Source organism: Hyperoodon ampullatus, assembly GCF_949752795.1.
Source record: "Hyperoodon ampullatus genome assembly, chromosome: 16".
Classification (NCBI taxonomy): Eukaryota; Metazoa; Chordata; class Mammalia; order Artiodactyla; family Ziphiidae; genus Hyperoodon; species Hyperoodon ampullatus.
The window spans coordinates 11,532,565-11,550,251 of NC_136929.1; positions in this window are offsets into that span (position 1 = coordinate 11,532,565).

Here is a 17,687-nt window from a genome sequence, read left to right on the forward strand (position 1 = left end):
TTGCTGTCTGTGAAGGGCCGTGAGTTGGGGGTTAGACTATTGATGGGAGGAAGAGAAGAGCAAACAGGTCTTGCCTTCCAACTGACCTCCCTGTCAAAACTGTTCTGTAAAATAGGCAACTGAATAGCCCAGCATGCAGTTTGTTGGGATACTTTAACAAATATCAGGGTGATCAGATTCTCCGAGAAAAGACAGTTGGAAAGGGTTTCTTTTGCCAAGAAAAAAATGACTACATTATGTACACTAGGAAGCCTTTAGATAATGTTCTAGCTGGGTTGGCCAAAGACCTAGAAGGCCCCTCCATACCATGGTCACTATGGATCACAGTATTTGGTATTTTGTATATATTTGTATTTGTAATGTGGTCAGGTTATTCTTTATATTAATTTCCATTTTATGCTCATTACATTCTTTCATATAGGACACAGAAATTTCAAAGTAGCTCCAGCTATAAGATACAGTTTAAAAATAACTTTAGTACCAAATGCTGGAGAGGGTGTGGAAAAAAGGGAACACTCTTGCACTGCTGGTGGGAATGTGAATTGGTACAGCCACTATGGAGAACGGTATGGAGGTTCCTTAAAAAACTACAAATAGAACTACCATATGACCCAGCAATCCCACTACTGGGCATATACCCTGAGAAAACCATAATTCAAAAAGAGACATGTACCAAAATGTTCATAGCAGCCCTATTTACAATAGCCCGGAGATGGAAACAACCTAAGTGTCCATCATCGGATGAATGGGTAAAGAAGATGTGGCACATATATACAATGGAATATTACTCAGCCATAAAAAGAAATGAAATTGAGCTATTTGTAATGAGGTGGATGGACCTAGAGTCTGTCATACAGAGTGAAGTAAGTCAGAAAGAGAAAGACAAATACTGTATGCTGACACATATATATGGAATTTAAGAAAAAAAAATGTCATGAAGAACATAGGGGTAAGACAGGAATAAAGACACAGACCTACTAGAGAATGGACTTGAGGATATGGGGAGGGGGAAGGGTAAGCTGTGACAAAGTGAAAGAGCGGCATGCACATATATACACTACCAAACGTAAGGTAGATAGCTAGTGGGAAGCAGCCGCATAGCACAGGGAGATCAGCTTGGTGCTTTGTGACCGCCTGGAGGGGTGGGATAGGGAGGGTGGGAGGGAGACGCAAAAGGGAGGGGATATGGGAACATATGCATATGTATAACTGATTAAATTTGTTATAAAGCAAAAAATAAAAAAAATAATAACTTTAGTACCAACTGTTCATTTAAGCATTTAAAAAATGGTATGGAAATTTTAAGAGTCAACAAAGAAATAGGATAGCTGGCCTGTAAGTATTTCCATATTCTGATCACTGTGCATACATTACTACTATTCTAAAAATAATATGAATTTAAAGAACATTTTTGTTTCTCCAATGGGGGAAAATAACAGTAAAACAGGCAGCATTGTATGTGCAGCTTTGCATAAGTGCTCTAGTGTCTTCTGCTGGACACAGTTGAGTACTGCAGGTGAATCTGAACTATTGGGCCATGGACTCCTTTGGCATTCTGCTCATGCCTACAAGCTCTTTCTCAGGATAATGTTTTCAAATGCATAATATAAACTAAAGGGAATAACAAAGGAAATAATTATATTGAGTAAATCAACTATAATTCAATTAAGAAATTAAATTTAAAATAATTATATTGAAATATAGTGGTGAGAATATTAAAATAGCTTAAGATTAATTTATGTTATTTATTACTCAATTAAATAAAAATATACAGCTTTGGGTTTAATTACTGTAATTTCAAAATAGTGATGAGCTTAAGCAATATTCTGAGATATTTTTAGCAAACATAACCTTGCATGAAAATATCTGTGATTTCTATTGGTGACAAAGTTTTAGGTAGTGTGTGTATTCACTTCCTAGGGCTGCCATAATGAAATACCACACACTGGGTGGCTTAAGCAACAGAAATTTTTTGTCTCACAGTTCTGATGGCTAAACATCCAAAATCAAGGTGTCAGCAGGGCCATGTTCCTTCTGAAGCCTCTAGGAGAGGATCCTTCTTCGCCTCTCCCAGCTTGTGGTGGTCCCAGCCTTTCTTTGGTTGATGGCAATGTCACTCCAACATCTGCCTCTGTCTTCACATGACCATTTTCCCTCTGTGGCCGTGTGAATCTTTCTCTTCGTATAAGGACATCAGTAATATAATTAATATAATATGATATAATATAATAGATTAGTCTAATTCAGGACACCCTGAATTCTATCCATGGAACATAGGTTAAGAACCTCTAAAAGTTATTTCCAGTTAATACGTATTTATCACGTTCATACTTTGTTCCCAGGAGAGTCTTAAGTCTTGAGAAGAACGTGAAAGATGTCCCAGCTTCCTAGAAGGGATAAGACTTATACCTGTAGAGCAACCAGAAAGCAATATAGGGCACTGGGAAACATTGTGGGATGAATTTCATACTTTATGGGCTCAGAGACTGAGAACTGGGAGAGGTCACATGGATGGGACAGCTGGGCAAGTTTTATTGAGGACTTGGGACTTGATGTGGGTTTAGGATGGCCGCAAGATGTGAATCATCAGGACACGTGTCAGACCATGGAAATGGTATGAGCTAAAATAAAACCTCAAGAAAGAAAGTCAGATACCCCAAAAAGATTTAATAGTCAACTAGCCTAAAAATTAAGTTTAGAAAAGCTTACCGATTATAAAAACTTATCATTATAATCAAAAGTATTAATTGAATTCCCAGAAATAAAATTGCCTGGTGTGATCAATTAGAGTTGACCCTTAAACAGCTAAGGTTTGAACTGCATGTGTCCACTTGTATGTAGATATTTTTCAATAGTAAATACTACAGTACTACATGATCTGTGGTTGGCTGAATCCAAGGATGTAGCGGAACCTCGGATACAGAGGGCTGACCATAAGTTACATGTGGATTAACAATGAACTATTTACAAAATTAAGTAAAAAGTTTCTGCTGAAATGATTTTCAATATCTATTTCATCACTGACATATCCCATGCAACGTCTTAATTTTCCTAATCTATAAAGAGCTCTACAAGCCAATGAGAAAAAAGAACAAGAAAAATGATCAAAGAAGACTTAACTGTACACAGATAGAAAATACAAAAGCCTCTTAAACATATACTAAGATGTTCAACCTCACTCTTATAAGAAACATTCAAATTAAGTTATATTGAAATGCCATTTTCATCTCTCAGATTGACCCAGATCAAAACATTGGATAAAATGCTCTGTTGGTAACAGTGTGGGGGGATAGACATTCTTATAATATAAGAATATATTGGTATAATATCTTATACCAGTGTAAGTTGGTGTAATCTTTGTGGAGGTCAATTAGGCAATATTTTATAAACACTGTAAGCACACTTACATTTTGACCCAGAAGTCCCACTTCTTTATCTTACAGATATATTTGCAAGAAATTATTTTTGTGAAATTACTTTTGTGAAAGGTTATTAACTACTCCATTGTTTGCAAAAGATTGGACATGATGGGAATGTCCATTAACAGAGCACGTTAAATAACCTCTGGCACAGACCTATACAATGAGATGCTAGGCAACTTCGTAAGACAAAAGAATGAGAGTTCCTTAAAAACTACTATGGAATGACTTCCAAGATACGGTGAAATGGAAAAAGCAATGATGCACGCACATTTTGGCTCATCTATGCATAAAATATTCTGCAAGGATACACACGGGGCAGACAGCTCTGGTTGTCTCTACAGCAACTGGGGGGTGGGGGGCGTGCATCTCTCTGCACCTTGTGAATTTCCAACTCTGTGGGTGCATGACCTATGCAATAAGCAGCCTGCATTTTGGTAAGATTTTCAAATGACAAGTGTTGATATTAACTTACTTTTGCTTATCCATTCATTCTATTCATTCAGCCAGTAGTTATGCAGGAACAGAAGTGCAGTGGGAAGGCCGCGTGCCCTCCTGGGAGAGTTGCTTCCAATTCACAGGTCTTTAGAGCTTCAGGCGTCTCAGGGTGGACAACGTCCCACTGGAAACCCTTCCCTGACTCACGGTGACCAACTCTCAACAGTGCAACCTCAGTGAGTTACGATGCTGTCAGTCTCCTCTGTGTCTCTGTCTCTGTATCCCTCTATCTCTGTCAGTCTCTCGTGTCTTCAAGTGTCCCCTCCCCATAAGCAGGGGACTAAAAAAAGCACAGCCATCCCAGTGCTGTCCCAGTGCAGCACCATGAACCACTGAAGGGCCTGACCGGGGTGGGGCGTGAGCAGATTTTTTGGAGATAAAGTTCTCTAGGGTGGAGCACGTGAGGGCAGGGGTACGAGGGAGGCACCTACTGCAATTCTTCCAGTGACGTTCCACATGAGTGAAAAGAAAGCACGTGTAGAAAAAGATGACCGAGGTGTTAGCCCAGGTTCTCTTCATTACGCATCCCTGGACAGGGCTATGTGAAACTGCTCTCCCGCAGAAATCAATCAAGCAGATGCCACAACACCTGGAAAACATGCACCAGCACTGAAACGTAACTGCAGAATTCCCCAGGCCTGCAGCGACTCGCCTGCACTGTCCTCCTGCCAGGCCTGGTCTGTCGGTCAGAGGTGTCCACTTGGTTCTATCAGATGCCTTTTGCCCTGGTGATGTCAGCCTCACCTCTGCTTCCAGCCCCAGGGAGGGTGAGCAGCTCCAACAGGCTTCGCTCTGCTCGGCCCTGATGGGTCTCACCTGCAGCAAGCGAGGCTTGCCTCTGGCTTCTCACCTGTGGTCGGCTGAAAAATGGCCCCCAAAGATCTCTCCATGTTGCAGTCCCCGGAGTCTGTAGATGTCCCCTTCTTTGGGAAAAGAGTCGTTGCAGTTGTGACTAAGGATCTTGAGATGAGGAGGATGACCTAGGTGGGTCCTAACTGCCATCACATGTCCTTACAAGAAAGAGGCAGAGGGAGGTTTGACACACAGAGGAGAAGGCAACGTGAAGGTGGAAGCAAAGGCTGGAGAGACGCGACCACAAGCCCAGGAACGCCGTGGCCACCAGAGGCTGGAGGCAAGGAGAAGAGTTCTCCCTAGAGCCTCCAGAAGGAGCAAATCTCCAAGACACCTTGATTTCAGCCCAGCGAAACTGATGGTGGACTTCTGGCCTCCAGAGGTATGAGAGAAAAAGTGTCCGTTAGGCACCCAGTTTGTGGTGCTTTTGTTACAGCAGCAGCAGCAGGAAATGAATGGATCACCCAGGGCATCTCCAGAGGCCAGCACTCAGCAGACAGCCTAGGAAGGCATGGGTTACTGCCCCCAGGGGCCCCCTCAACCAGTGGGGGGCCAGATAATGAGCTAAGCAAGGGGTGCCACTCTCCCAGTCCTCCCTGGGCAGGTGGACAACTCTGAGATCATCCTATACCCTCTGCAGGAGCTTCTGGTGGGCAACTCGCACGCCCGCCTTGTATGGTTTTCCCTCTTCTTCTTTCCCTTCACCTGTCCTTCACTGCTGCCTTCTGGGGTCACGTCCCATCAACCAAATTACCTGCAGCACACAACCTTTGTCTCAGCTCAGGCAGAGTCCCCCCAAGGCAAAGGCAAGTCTGTACCTCCAAGACTTGGATTCAAGTGAAATCCAAGAAAAGCCTTACAGGGGCTTCCCTGGTGGCACAGTGGTTGAGAATCTGCCTGCTAATGCAGGGGACATGGGTTTGAGCCCTGGTCTGGGAAGATCCCACATGCCACGGAGCAACTAGGCCCGTGAGCCACAACTACTGAGCCTGCGCGTCTGGAGCCTGTGCTCCGCAACAAGAGAGGCCGCGACAGTGAGAGGCCCGCGCACCGCGATGAAGAGTGGCCCCCGCTCGCCACAACTAGAGAAAGCCCTTGCACAGAAACGAAGACCCAACACAGCCAAAAATAAATAAATAAACAAATGTGGGGTTAAAAAAAAAATTTTTTTAAAAAAAGAAAAGCCTTACAGAATTTTTTAAATATGAGATTAAAGGATCAGCCAATCAGGAACAGTCTTATGAACACTATCAAATGGGCAGTGTGACACCAACCATTTTCTTCTTTACCCACATTCTAAACTGGTATTTCTTGGACTAGGAGTTTATTAAAAATAGTTGGCAGAGTTGATGAAGGAGGGCACATGCCCCTTAAGAATTAACTGTAGCTATGTTTTCATTTCAGTGATAATCTAAAAAAAAAAAAAATGGATAGGACCAACTGAATGACTCCATCTGGGGAAACCCCATGCAGGGGGGTCTTGGTGATATGTGGATGGCTGTGATGACGCCCGAGATCACCTGTGCTTACAGGGTTTTACTTGTAATGCAGTTTCTCAGAGAAGTCTCAATTTTCTTTGGTTCACAAGGAAGCCTTTTCATTTAAAGGGGTCCGCGTGTAACTCAGGTTTGTGACCTTGGAGTGTTTCCCTTTATACACACACACACTCTCACAAAATCACACACACACATAAATATATCTGAAGGGTAGTTGGGCTCATCAGCACACAGGTGGAGGGTCACAATTACCAAGGACAGATTTCAGGAATCAAAAGTTACCAGCAGAATGTAAATTGGTGCAGCCACTATGGAAAACAGTATGGAGGGTCCTTAAAAAACTAAAAATAGAGCTACCATATGATCCAGCAGTCCCACTCCTGGGTATATATCCAGAAAAAAAAAAAAACTAATTTGAAAACACACATTCAACCCAGTGTTCATAGCAGTGCTATTTACAGTAGCCAAGACATGGAAGAAACCCAAGTACCCATCAACAGAAATTGACTTAAGAAGATGCCATATATATGCACACACCATGGAATATTAGCTATAAAAAGAATGAAATAGTGCCATTTGCAGCAACATGGATGGACCTAGAGAATATCATACTTCATGAAGTAAGTCAGACAGAGAAAGACAAATATTATACCATATCACTCATATGTGGAATCTTTAAAAAATAATACAAATTAATCTGTATACAAAACAGAAACAGACTCACACATAAAAAACAAACTTATGGATACCAAAGGGGAAAGGAAGGGGGGAGGGACAGATTAGGAGTATGGGATTAACAGATACAAACTACTATGCATAAAATAGATAAGCAACAAGGATTTACTGTATAGCACAGGGACTTCTATGCAATACCTTGTAATAACCTATAATGGAAAATAATCTGAAAAAATATATATACCTATAATGAATCACTTTGCTGTCCACCTGAACCTAACACAATATTGTAAACCAACTATACTCCAATTAAAAAAAAAAAGTCAGGGCTTCCCTGGTGGCGCAGTGGTTGAGAATCTGCCTGCCAATGCAGGGGACACGGGTTCGAGCCCTGGTCTGGGAAGATCCCACATGCCGCGGAGCAACTAAGCCCGTGAGCCACAACTACTGAGCCTGCGCGTCTGGAGCCTGTGCTCCACAACAAGAGAGACCCGCACACCGCGATGAAGAGTAGCCCCCGCTCGCCGCAACTAGAGAAAGCCCTTGCACAGAAACAAAGACCCAACACACCCAAAAATAAATAAATAAACAAATAAAGTTATTTTAAAAAAAAAAGTCACCCACCAAGTCAAGCTTCAGTTATGTGAGAATCACAGCTATGGTTCTGTTTACACTTCCAGCGTGAAATCGTGGACCCTGTATCAAATCAGGAGGATGCGGGACAGCCCTGCTGCTCTCCATAATGTGTTACACCTGAGCAAAATGCTCTTTGCATTGTTATTTCCTAAAAATGCTTTGGATCAGATTAATTTGCCCAGCCTTGCAGGCCCACTTCACCTCCCGGCTGGGCACCCTGGTTGACCTGCACAGGTGAGTGGTGCAGGGGTGCCGGGCACCAACAGCCTGCCCTCCGATTTCCTCCGTGAAACTTTGATCTGGGGAAAGGACCCGGCCAGAGGTCCCAGCAGCTATTTTCTTCTCAACAAGACTAAAACCAAGATGACTGTATTTCTTCATCTAAATAACAGAGCACAGAACAAGAGGTCAAGAAACCCAGGGGAATTCTTTTCCCTAAATCATTTGCCTAACTTAAAAGGCGCTCATCACAAGCTGCGAGGCTGGAAGTATCCCGGCAGCTTTCTCTGTTGCGTTTTTGATAGGAGAGTGATTTTACGTCTGTAAGAAGCGTGCGACAGGCCCTGGTGTATGCAGGCACATCAACTATGGAGAGAGAAACAGCTGTCAAACGTAGCTCTGCTATATAAGTAAGGTCTTGTCTTTGAGGCCTTAGGTGCTGAAGGGTTTCTCTAAGATGCTCGGGGTAAACATTCAGGCAGTTGAGTAAAAGGGACTTGGGTACACATATGCATAGAAAAGAGACTGGAAGGAAAGACCGCAAAATATTAACCAATGATTATCTCTGTATGTTAGAGTTGGCTATAATATTTATTTTCTTCTTTATGCTTGAGTACATATTCCAAACTGAATGCAAGGAGCATCAGTTACTTTTATCAGAAAATTAGTTTTAAAGTTCACGTTCTTCAAAGACAATCCCATCTGAGATGGACACAGGTGACAGGTGGGATGTGGATGAGGTCAGGACACCAATTCATCCACACTATTTATCCCAACCTCAGCGTGTGCCCAGCACGGTGCTGGGTGAGACAGGACGGGGAAAAAAAGGGAATGGACTCTTAGTATTTACAAGATCCCAGACACAGTCCGTTCATATGTTACTCCCTTAACCCCTGCAAAAATCCGCCGGGTGGGCTGTTATTTTTCTCACTTTACAACGAGGAAACGGAAGCCCAGAAAGTGAAGCAACTGGGCCAGGTAGCAGCAAACCCTGCACCTCCCACCCTGGCAACTCCGGGCCCATGAGAGTGCACTCACCTTGGGCAGAGGGTACAGCAGGAGGCGGCACAACCCAGCGCGGGTCTCTTTCCTGCAGGAGCGTGCCCTTCAGTCACTTACCGACCAAAACCAACCAAAGCCGCCTGGACTTTCTCAGGAGGCAGAGCCCAGCTGGAGGCCGTTACCTGCCCTGCAACTGAAGGCAAACTGAGCTGGGGATGGGGGAGGGGCAGTGAGAGGTGGGATGGCCACGTGCTCCCAAAGCCCTTGGAGGCATTGCCAAGTCATCAGTGAAATGCACTTAAAGCTTAAAGACTGGCTGCCAAGTACCTTATGAAACGGAATTCCAAGTTGTACTTACTTTTATTGTTCTCTTTGTGCTGTAAAGTCAGGCACAGTACTAATGAACCCGGTAAAAGACTAAGGCATGCATAAGACTTTTTTTTTTTTTGCGATACACAGGCCTCTCACTGTTGTGGCCTCTCCCGTTGCGCAGCACAGGCTCCGGACGCGCAGGCTCAGCGGCCATGGCTCACGGGCCCAGCCGCTCCATGGCATGTGGGATCTTCCCGGACCGGGGCACGAACCCGTGCCCCCTGCATCGGCAGGCGGACTCTCAACCACTGCACCACCAGGGAAGCCCCATAAGACTTTTTTTTAAACAATAAAACCCACTAACCTCCCCGCAGATGTCAGACTTTTAACCTGATTCAGGGTCCGTGGTTCTCCTTCTCTGTGTGTAAAATCTACATGAGCAAACATCAGCTTACTGCTGAGCGTGAGTCTTCTGACATCAGCAAAGAGCAGCTTGTTCTTCTGGGAAATTCAAGCTCTGAAGCCCTGTTTTTCTTACAGAGAAACAGTAAGGTCACCAAATAACCCAATAACCCATCCCTGAGTCCCGAGGCCTTTCTGACCTATGAGTCTTTGAAGGCACTTCTGTTTATTTCTCCTTTGTGGTGACAGGAGAGTGTGGGTGTCACCTCAGGGAGCCCACTGAAAAACTTCACTGAGTGAGGTCATTTGTATGAGTCAGCCAGGGTTGTCGTAACAAAGCACCACGGACTGGGGGGCTTAAACAACAGAAATTTATTTCCTCACCAGTCTGGAGGCTAGAAGTCTGAGATCAAGGTGTCGGCAGGGCTGGTTTCCTCTGAGGTCTCTCTCCTTGGCTTGTAGACGGACGTCTTCTGTGTCCTCACGTGGTCTTCCCTCTGTGTGTGCCTGTGTTCTAATCTCCTATAAGGACACTAGTTATATTAGATTAGGGTCCACCCATATGACCTCATTTTCACTTAATCACCTCTTTAAAAACCCTATCTCCAAATACAGTCACATTCTGGGGTGCTGGGGGTTAGGGCTTCAACAGATGAATTTGAGAGGGGGACACAGTTCAGCCCATAACATTGCTGGGAGGAACAGAGATGCCATAGAAATGCTCTGCTTTATCCTTTATGGATCAGGGATCAGCCTATGGGAGGCCCCGTGAGGAGGCGACTTTCTCCACCCACTGTGAGCTCAGGATGGAGGTTCCGGTGAGGATGCTCCCAAGCTTCTGTTTCTACTAACTGGGACTCATACTTCCAGCTCAGACCATGCTCTGAGGAAAGGGATCCCTAATCCAGGCAGCTCAGATGTCCGCTAGGACCCTGCAGATCTCTGCGACAACACCTTGCCATCCTGGAAGAGGGCAGACATTCACACCAGAGCAGGCCAGGTGATGGGCGCTCCACCTGTCCACTGCCTTGAAGCAATTCTGTATCCACGGGAGTTTGGGGGTGGGGAGGAGGGGGTCTTACAGGTCATCCAGAGTGCAGGGCACCATGGTGATTTGGAGACACAAATGCCACGCAGAGAGGCAGTCAGGGCCGCCCTATCCGGCTGCCCCCCATCAGCTCTAGAAGGCTGCAGCTGGATTTATTCACTCATTCAACTGAAATCTGCGGGGGCCAGATCTGCGCCGGGCACAGGTGCTTGTGATTCATTCACCAGCGAAACAGACGACAACCCGTGAGCTCATGGAGCCTTTATTCCAACAGAGAGGGATGGGAACAGATTCGGGCTGCACCCAGAAGTGTTTCCTGTGAAATGTCCACTCCGTCCCAGGGAACTGGGGACTCCCGGCCTCCTCTGCTGAGGGCTTCTGGGTGGTTTCCTGTTTCAGCCCCACAGCCAGGGGAAATTTCTGCTTTTTGCTCCTCTGAACTCTAAGCTGAGACACGCACACACTTGATGAGGGATTTTTCTGGTCAGAGGAAAGTTTTATGTCCTGTGTGCACTTCTTAATATATTCTGAAAATCTCAGTTCAAGTGTCACTTCCTGTAAGAAACCTTGTCTGAGCCCACAAGCCCTGCGTCTGCGCTCTTGCAGCTGGAAGAGGGCAGTGTCACCCTGTGGTGCGGTTGTTTGTCTGGATGAGCTGTACGCCTCCCCCAGCCCCTGGGTTCCACCGGGCAGGCTCTCTGCCTTACTATGTACCTGCCCTAGGGCTACTAGTGTCTGGCACAGAGAATGTGCTGGATTAAATGACAAAACAGAAAACCAGGTGGAGTACCTCCACCCTGCCTCTAGTCTGGTCCTTAGGGTCCAGCACCATCCTACTCTTTCTGATGCCCAGATGGTGGGTCTATGACCACGTGATTTCAAAGCAGCAACGAATATAAAAAACATTTTGAGATATTGGCAACAGCTAAAGTGTGGTGTGAAAATCTGTTATTTCTCTCGGCACGGCTAAACCTTAGGGATTGTCGCCTGTGTTCATAATAGAAGGCAATGCTCAATTTCAGTGAGAGGTTAGGGAAAATAAAGATGTAAATTTTTCCTATTTAAGTTCATGAACCCTCTGAGTTCCAGTGGTAGATTCTTTGAAGGATCCACATACATATGATTAAGATCCTCCAGACCAGAAGCTTCATCCCCCAAGTCGTACTTAGCCTTTTCCCCTTGTAACCCCCAAGCCAGCTCGGGTGCAAGGTGCTGTCACCTCCCAAACCTTGGGTTGATCTAGAAGTCAGATGCCCTCAGCTCCTAGGCTCCACCTGCATGGCGTCCTCCAGCTGCAGACAGAAGTTGGCCCTTTTCCTGCTCCCCCACTGGGCCCCAGATGTGCAAAAGCATCAGTCGCAGGTAATTACCCCAAACAACCTATAGCCCAGTAGACAATCCCTTCTCCCCAGTGGCCCTCCTTGGCCGCCCCAATGCCAGGGTTTGCTTCCTTTTCTTTTTCTCCTTTCTCCCCAGCACCGCCCAGTCTCTTTGGCTTTCCCCTTCTACGGTTTCTTCCTCTCCTTTTCATGCCAGAGACAAGTCACCTCTGTCCCAGCCCTGCCCGTCCCAGCAGCTCAGGTTCTCAGCCCAACATGAGGCTCTTCTTGGGTTGACATTTCAACAATTGCAAACTGTTTATCAAAATGTTTCTTCCAAATGCAGCTAGAACTTTCCTCGATATTAACTTGGTTGAATACAATTTTCTCCATCTTATTACAACAGGGTCAAGGTTCTTTGAAGAATCTTGCTCCTTTGGGATTTTCCCCCACTGATATGCCCTTCTTGGAACAAGGATACGATCTGTATCCATCACTATCTCTTCTGTTTCATTAGCCTTTGGCCTCCTGTTCATTTGGGGGTGATCTACTATATCTCAGTCTCTACATTAAACACAAATACTTCATGACAAGTAGGTTTATCCAAAAAATACAGGAATGGGTTATTATTAGGGAACCTATCAGTGTAATTCACTGAATTGAGGCATAGTTATTTCAGTAGACACCCCAAAAACATTTGACAAGCTGGATATTGTTGACAAACTCTTAGCAATGCAGGCACAGAGGCCACATTCCTAACCCTAACCAGGGTCTACCAGAAACTTGCACAAATCATGACATGTAATAGTGAAACACTAGAAAGAAGGGGTACCTGCCATCACTGCTTCTCTTCAACCTTGTAATGTGGATCCTTGACAATGTAGGAAAATAAGACAAAAGGGCCTGAATCTAAAATGAGAAGAAAAATATTGTCACTACTGCAGGTGATGTGATGAACTACCTAGAGAATCCAAGACCCCGAATGAAAAACTAATGGGAGAATTTGGGGAGGTGGCTGGACACAAGACCAACATACACAGATCAATGGCTTTCACATCCATTTGTGTGGCTATTTTAAAAAAACAATAGAATATAACAAGTATTGGTGAGGATGTGGAGAAATTGGCTCCCTGTGCATTGCTGGTGGGACTGTAAAATGGTACAGACACTGTGGAAAATGGTGTGATGATTCCTCAAAAAATTAAACAAGGAGTTCAAATTCAAATTCTGGATATATATCCAAAGAAGTGAAAGCAGAGACTCAAACAGATGTTTGTACACTGAGTGTTCCTACTCTTCACAGCAGCAGTATTCACAATAGCCAAAAGGGTGAAGCAACCCAAGTGTCCACTGACAGATGACTGGATAAAACACATGTGACATACATGTACAATGGACTATTATTCAGCCATGAAAAGCAGTGGAGTGGTACATTGTGGACGAAACTTGGAGACATTATGTTAAGTGAAAGAAGCCAAACACAAAAGGACAAATATTGTGTGAGGTTCCTAGATCAAATTCATAAAGATAAAAAGTAGAACAGTGGTTGCTGAGGGCTGGAAGTAGGGGGAACTGGGGTGTAAGTGTCTAATGGGTATAGAGTTTCTGTTTGGGAAGATGAGAAAATTCTTGAGCTGGATGGTGATGATGGTTGCCCAACAATGTGAATGTACTTAATGCCACAGAACCACTCACTTAAAAAGGGTGAAAAAGGTCAATTTTATGCTATGTGTATTTTACCACAATTAAAAAACTATGGTTTTCTTAATCACTAACTCTAACTAATTAGAAAAGGTAAGGGGAAAGGGAACCTACTCACAAGAGCAACAGAATCCATAATATAACCAAGAATGAAACCACTGACTTTCCTGTTACAGTCACTATAGCTCTACAGGCAAATAAATGAACAAAGCTGAATGCAGAGTCCAGAACTCCCAGACATTCCACTTCTAAGAATCTATCCTAGTAACAAAAAATGTAGACATGTGCATGGGTATATATGTACAAGGAGGCTCACAGAAGTGACATTTGCAGAAGTGAGCAATGTTGAGAGTGAGGTAGGATAAAACCCATGGTTCAGTGAGGAAAGTCACCTCCCATTTTGCAGCTGTTTCAGAGACGAATCAGAGCTGTGCGTTCTGACATGCAACGATCTTGGTGATATACTGAGAAGCAGGTTTTCACATAATTCCTCAAGCACAATCTCATTTGTTTATAGACAAAATAAAAGCTATGTAGTTGTATATTACCTAGAGAGGTAAATGCATGGAAAAGTGTCTACGAGTACGCATATCAGACTGTTGTGATTCGTCCTAGGGGAACTGTCCTTTATGAATTTTCTATGAGAATGTATTCAGGTAATACTTGGGTTTTTTTTTTCTTTAATAAAGTAGGAAGAACCAGTTTTCTCAGTCCTGTGACAAGCTGGTCTTGTCCATGCACCTACCAGGTCCTCTCTGTGGAGCCAGCATTAGGGCATTGGTGGAGGAGGTGAGGACAATAGTTACAAGGCCTCCTGCTGGCCTTGCAGAAGAGGAGGTGTGCGTGGGGCTGTTAGGGGAAGACCAGGATTCCACCTGAGACCCTCCCTTCTGGTACAGCAGTCGGCTACTTTGGGTGTCCCGTAACCTTTAGCACAGTCATCCTTGACTTTGACCTTGGCTGTACATTGGAATCACGTGGGAGGACTGAAAAGCTCCTGATCCTAATCTGCACCAGGGGATTCCCATTTCTTTGGTCCCGGAGTGGCCCTGACCTTGGGCCATGCTGATGCGTAGCCCATCTCTCTGAATTCAGGCCTCCTCTGTTCTCCTGTTACAGCCCTCAAGGTGTTATCTAGTCTGGCAATTCTCACTTATGCAAGTGATATTTGAAACCAAAGGAGAGGCTTTTTTGACATTTGACCTAACTGGTTTCTGCTCATCACTCTAACCCATTGAGATGTGTTTTAACTTTTTCCATCCAGTGAATCTTTCTGCATCTCCATCACCATGATGGGACATTCTCTCTGTCTCCTAGGCACAGAAGCCTCACCCGGACCAACCTCTCATTCATTTGGGTCCTTGGAGGAAGGCATGGTTTCCGTAGGACTAAAAATATCTTTCCCCTTCGTTAATAAGAAACCAAGACCCAGGAAGACTATTCAGCAACAAAAAGAAACAAACTGCTGAAACATGCATGCCACAACAGGAACCTCAAAATCATTATGCTCAGTGAAAGAAGCCAGATGCCAAAGGCCATATATTGGATGATTCCATTTACATGAAGCATCCAGAAAAGACAAAAATATATGCAGAGAGAGCAGATTAGAGGCTCTCTTTTTCTCTTTTAAATATCAACTAAGTATGGCATCAACTAAAACTGCACCCATGTGTACTCTGTGGCCCAGCAATTCTGCCCTGGGCATATCCCAAAGGAAATGAGTGCAGATGTTCACCCAAAGATGTGCTCAGGAAGGTCTGTAGCAGCACTATTGGTAACAGCCTCAGCTGGATACAACTCAGATGTTCATCAGCAGGAAAATGAATAAATAAGTACTGATCTATCCCAGCAAAGGAATAAAGACAGCAGTGGGAGTGAATGAACTACAGCTATTAACAGTATGGATGAGTTGCACCAAAATACTGTTGAGCAGAAGAAGCCAGAGCTGGAAGAACACATACCATGTGATTCCATTTATATGAAGTTCAAAACCAGGCAAAAATAATCGAGTGTCGTTACTAACATAGTAACCCTGGGAGGTAGTGACTGGATGGGGCTGCTGGGGTGCATAGACTGTTCTGGGCTTTTAATCTAGTTGCTAGTACATGGGTGCATTTTGTAGGGGTTCATAATGAACCCCCCCGCCCCCGCCCCAGATGTGTCACTTTTGCATGAGGATTATTGTGAGCTAAAGGCAATCGATACCCTGCGCGTTCTAGAGAGATGACTGCCCCTCTCCTAACTACCTAGAAGAACTTCAATTGTGGATTTTTCCCAGAAAAAGAGTTGTTACCAGAGTTACCTTTTACCAAAGTGGCCCCATCTGTATGTCAGGGAAAGCACATCTAATTACCCAACATCTGCTCTTCTTCTTATCCCCACATGATTGACCCTCCCGTCCTTGGAAACCCCAGGTCCTGATTGTATTCCTCAGCTCAGGATGGCGTATAGACCTCATCTTACCTTTCTGTCTCTGACCCTCTCATGTATGTGTGGGTCTCTGACCTTCTCCTGTATGTGGGGTTCCTGTATATACGAAACTAAATGTGATTTTCTCCTGTTAATCTGTCTCATGTTGATTTAATTCTTAGACCAGTCAGAAGAACCTAGAAGGTTAGAGGAATGTTTTCTTCCACATCCTCATCATTCACCTCTGGGAAACCTCCCTGACTACTCGGGACCAGGACAAGCATCCCCTCGGGTGGTCCCTTAGTGCCCTGAACTCACTCTCTCAGCTGCGTCTGTCTCTCCATAGAGGTCGCCTGCCTGCTCATCTGTCCATTTCACCAGAAGGAAGGACTCTGTCGCTGTTGTATCTCTAGCTGGTTCTGGAAGTTCAGCATAATGTAGACATTCACTCCACATGAGGGAATAAATAGGTTAGTCAAGTGTGTAGAAGTCTATCAAGGATTAAATGGATTTTAAAAAGGAGGAAGAAACAAATACATCTGTAACCACTCCCAATCCTTCTCCTCCTCCATCATTTAAAAAAAAACAAAAAACGGGGGCTTCCCTGGTGGCGCAGTGGTTGAGAGTCTGCCTGCTGATGCAGGGGACGCGGGTTCGTGCCCCAGTCTGGGAAGATCCCACATGCCGCTGAGGTTCCTACCGCTGAGGAACTCAACAGCTGGTTGAAATGAAACACCCCTGCCCAAGAAATGACTGGAGAACAGCCCCTGAGAGCGTGAAATCCCATGCACAGTACAGGTGGTAAGCACAGGATGGTGGCCAGTGAGGGCTGCTACTTACACTGGACAAGATCATAAAAGGGCAGGAGAGATGGTAACTTCGTAAGGGACCTGCTAGGCTCCAGGCCAAGCACGTGCTCGGGGACTGAGTGATGTGTTTCTATGAACACAAGGAGAGCCCACCATGGACTTCCCAGTCACGTGTACACACGAAGGGGACCAGAACATGCCACCCACAGGTGCCACTTTGGCATAAGGATTATTTTGAGCTGAAGGCAACTAAGAAACATAGCAGAAAGAGAAGGAAAAAAATCTCTCTGCCTTCTTCCTATTTGGCTAAAAGCAGGATAGAAATTTCCATTTGTAAAGGCAGTTCACCCTCCTCACCAGGAAGACAGCAACTCTTAATCATCTGAGAGGACTCTAGACTCTTAGTCCAGAGCCAACAGAGAGGAAGGTGCATGATTAACCTTACTAGACAGCCCTCAATCTCCTATTCCTTTCCCCATCTATTACGGCATCCCCACACCCCCTCCCTGCTTTCCTCTGTCTTGTTAGTTTCCACCACTTACCGCTCTTTGTTTTGTTTTTTTTAAAACAAATTATTTATTTATTTATTTTTGGCTGCATTGGGTCTTGCTTGCTGCACACAGGCTTTCTCTAGTTGTGGCGAGCAGGGGCTACTCTTCATTGCAGTGTGTGGGCTTCTCATTGCGGTGGCTTCTCTTGCTGCAGGGCATGGGCTCTAGGTGCACGGGCTTCACTAGTTGTGGCATGCGAGCTCAGAAGTTGTGGCTCATGGGCTCAGTAGTTGTGGCACACAGACTTCGTTGCTCCGTGGCATGTGGGGTCTTCCTGGACCAGGGATCGAACCTGGTCCCCGGCATTGGCAGGCGGATTCTTAACCACTGTGCCACCAG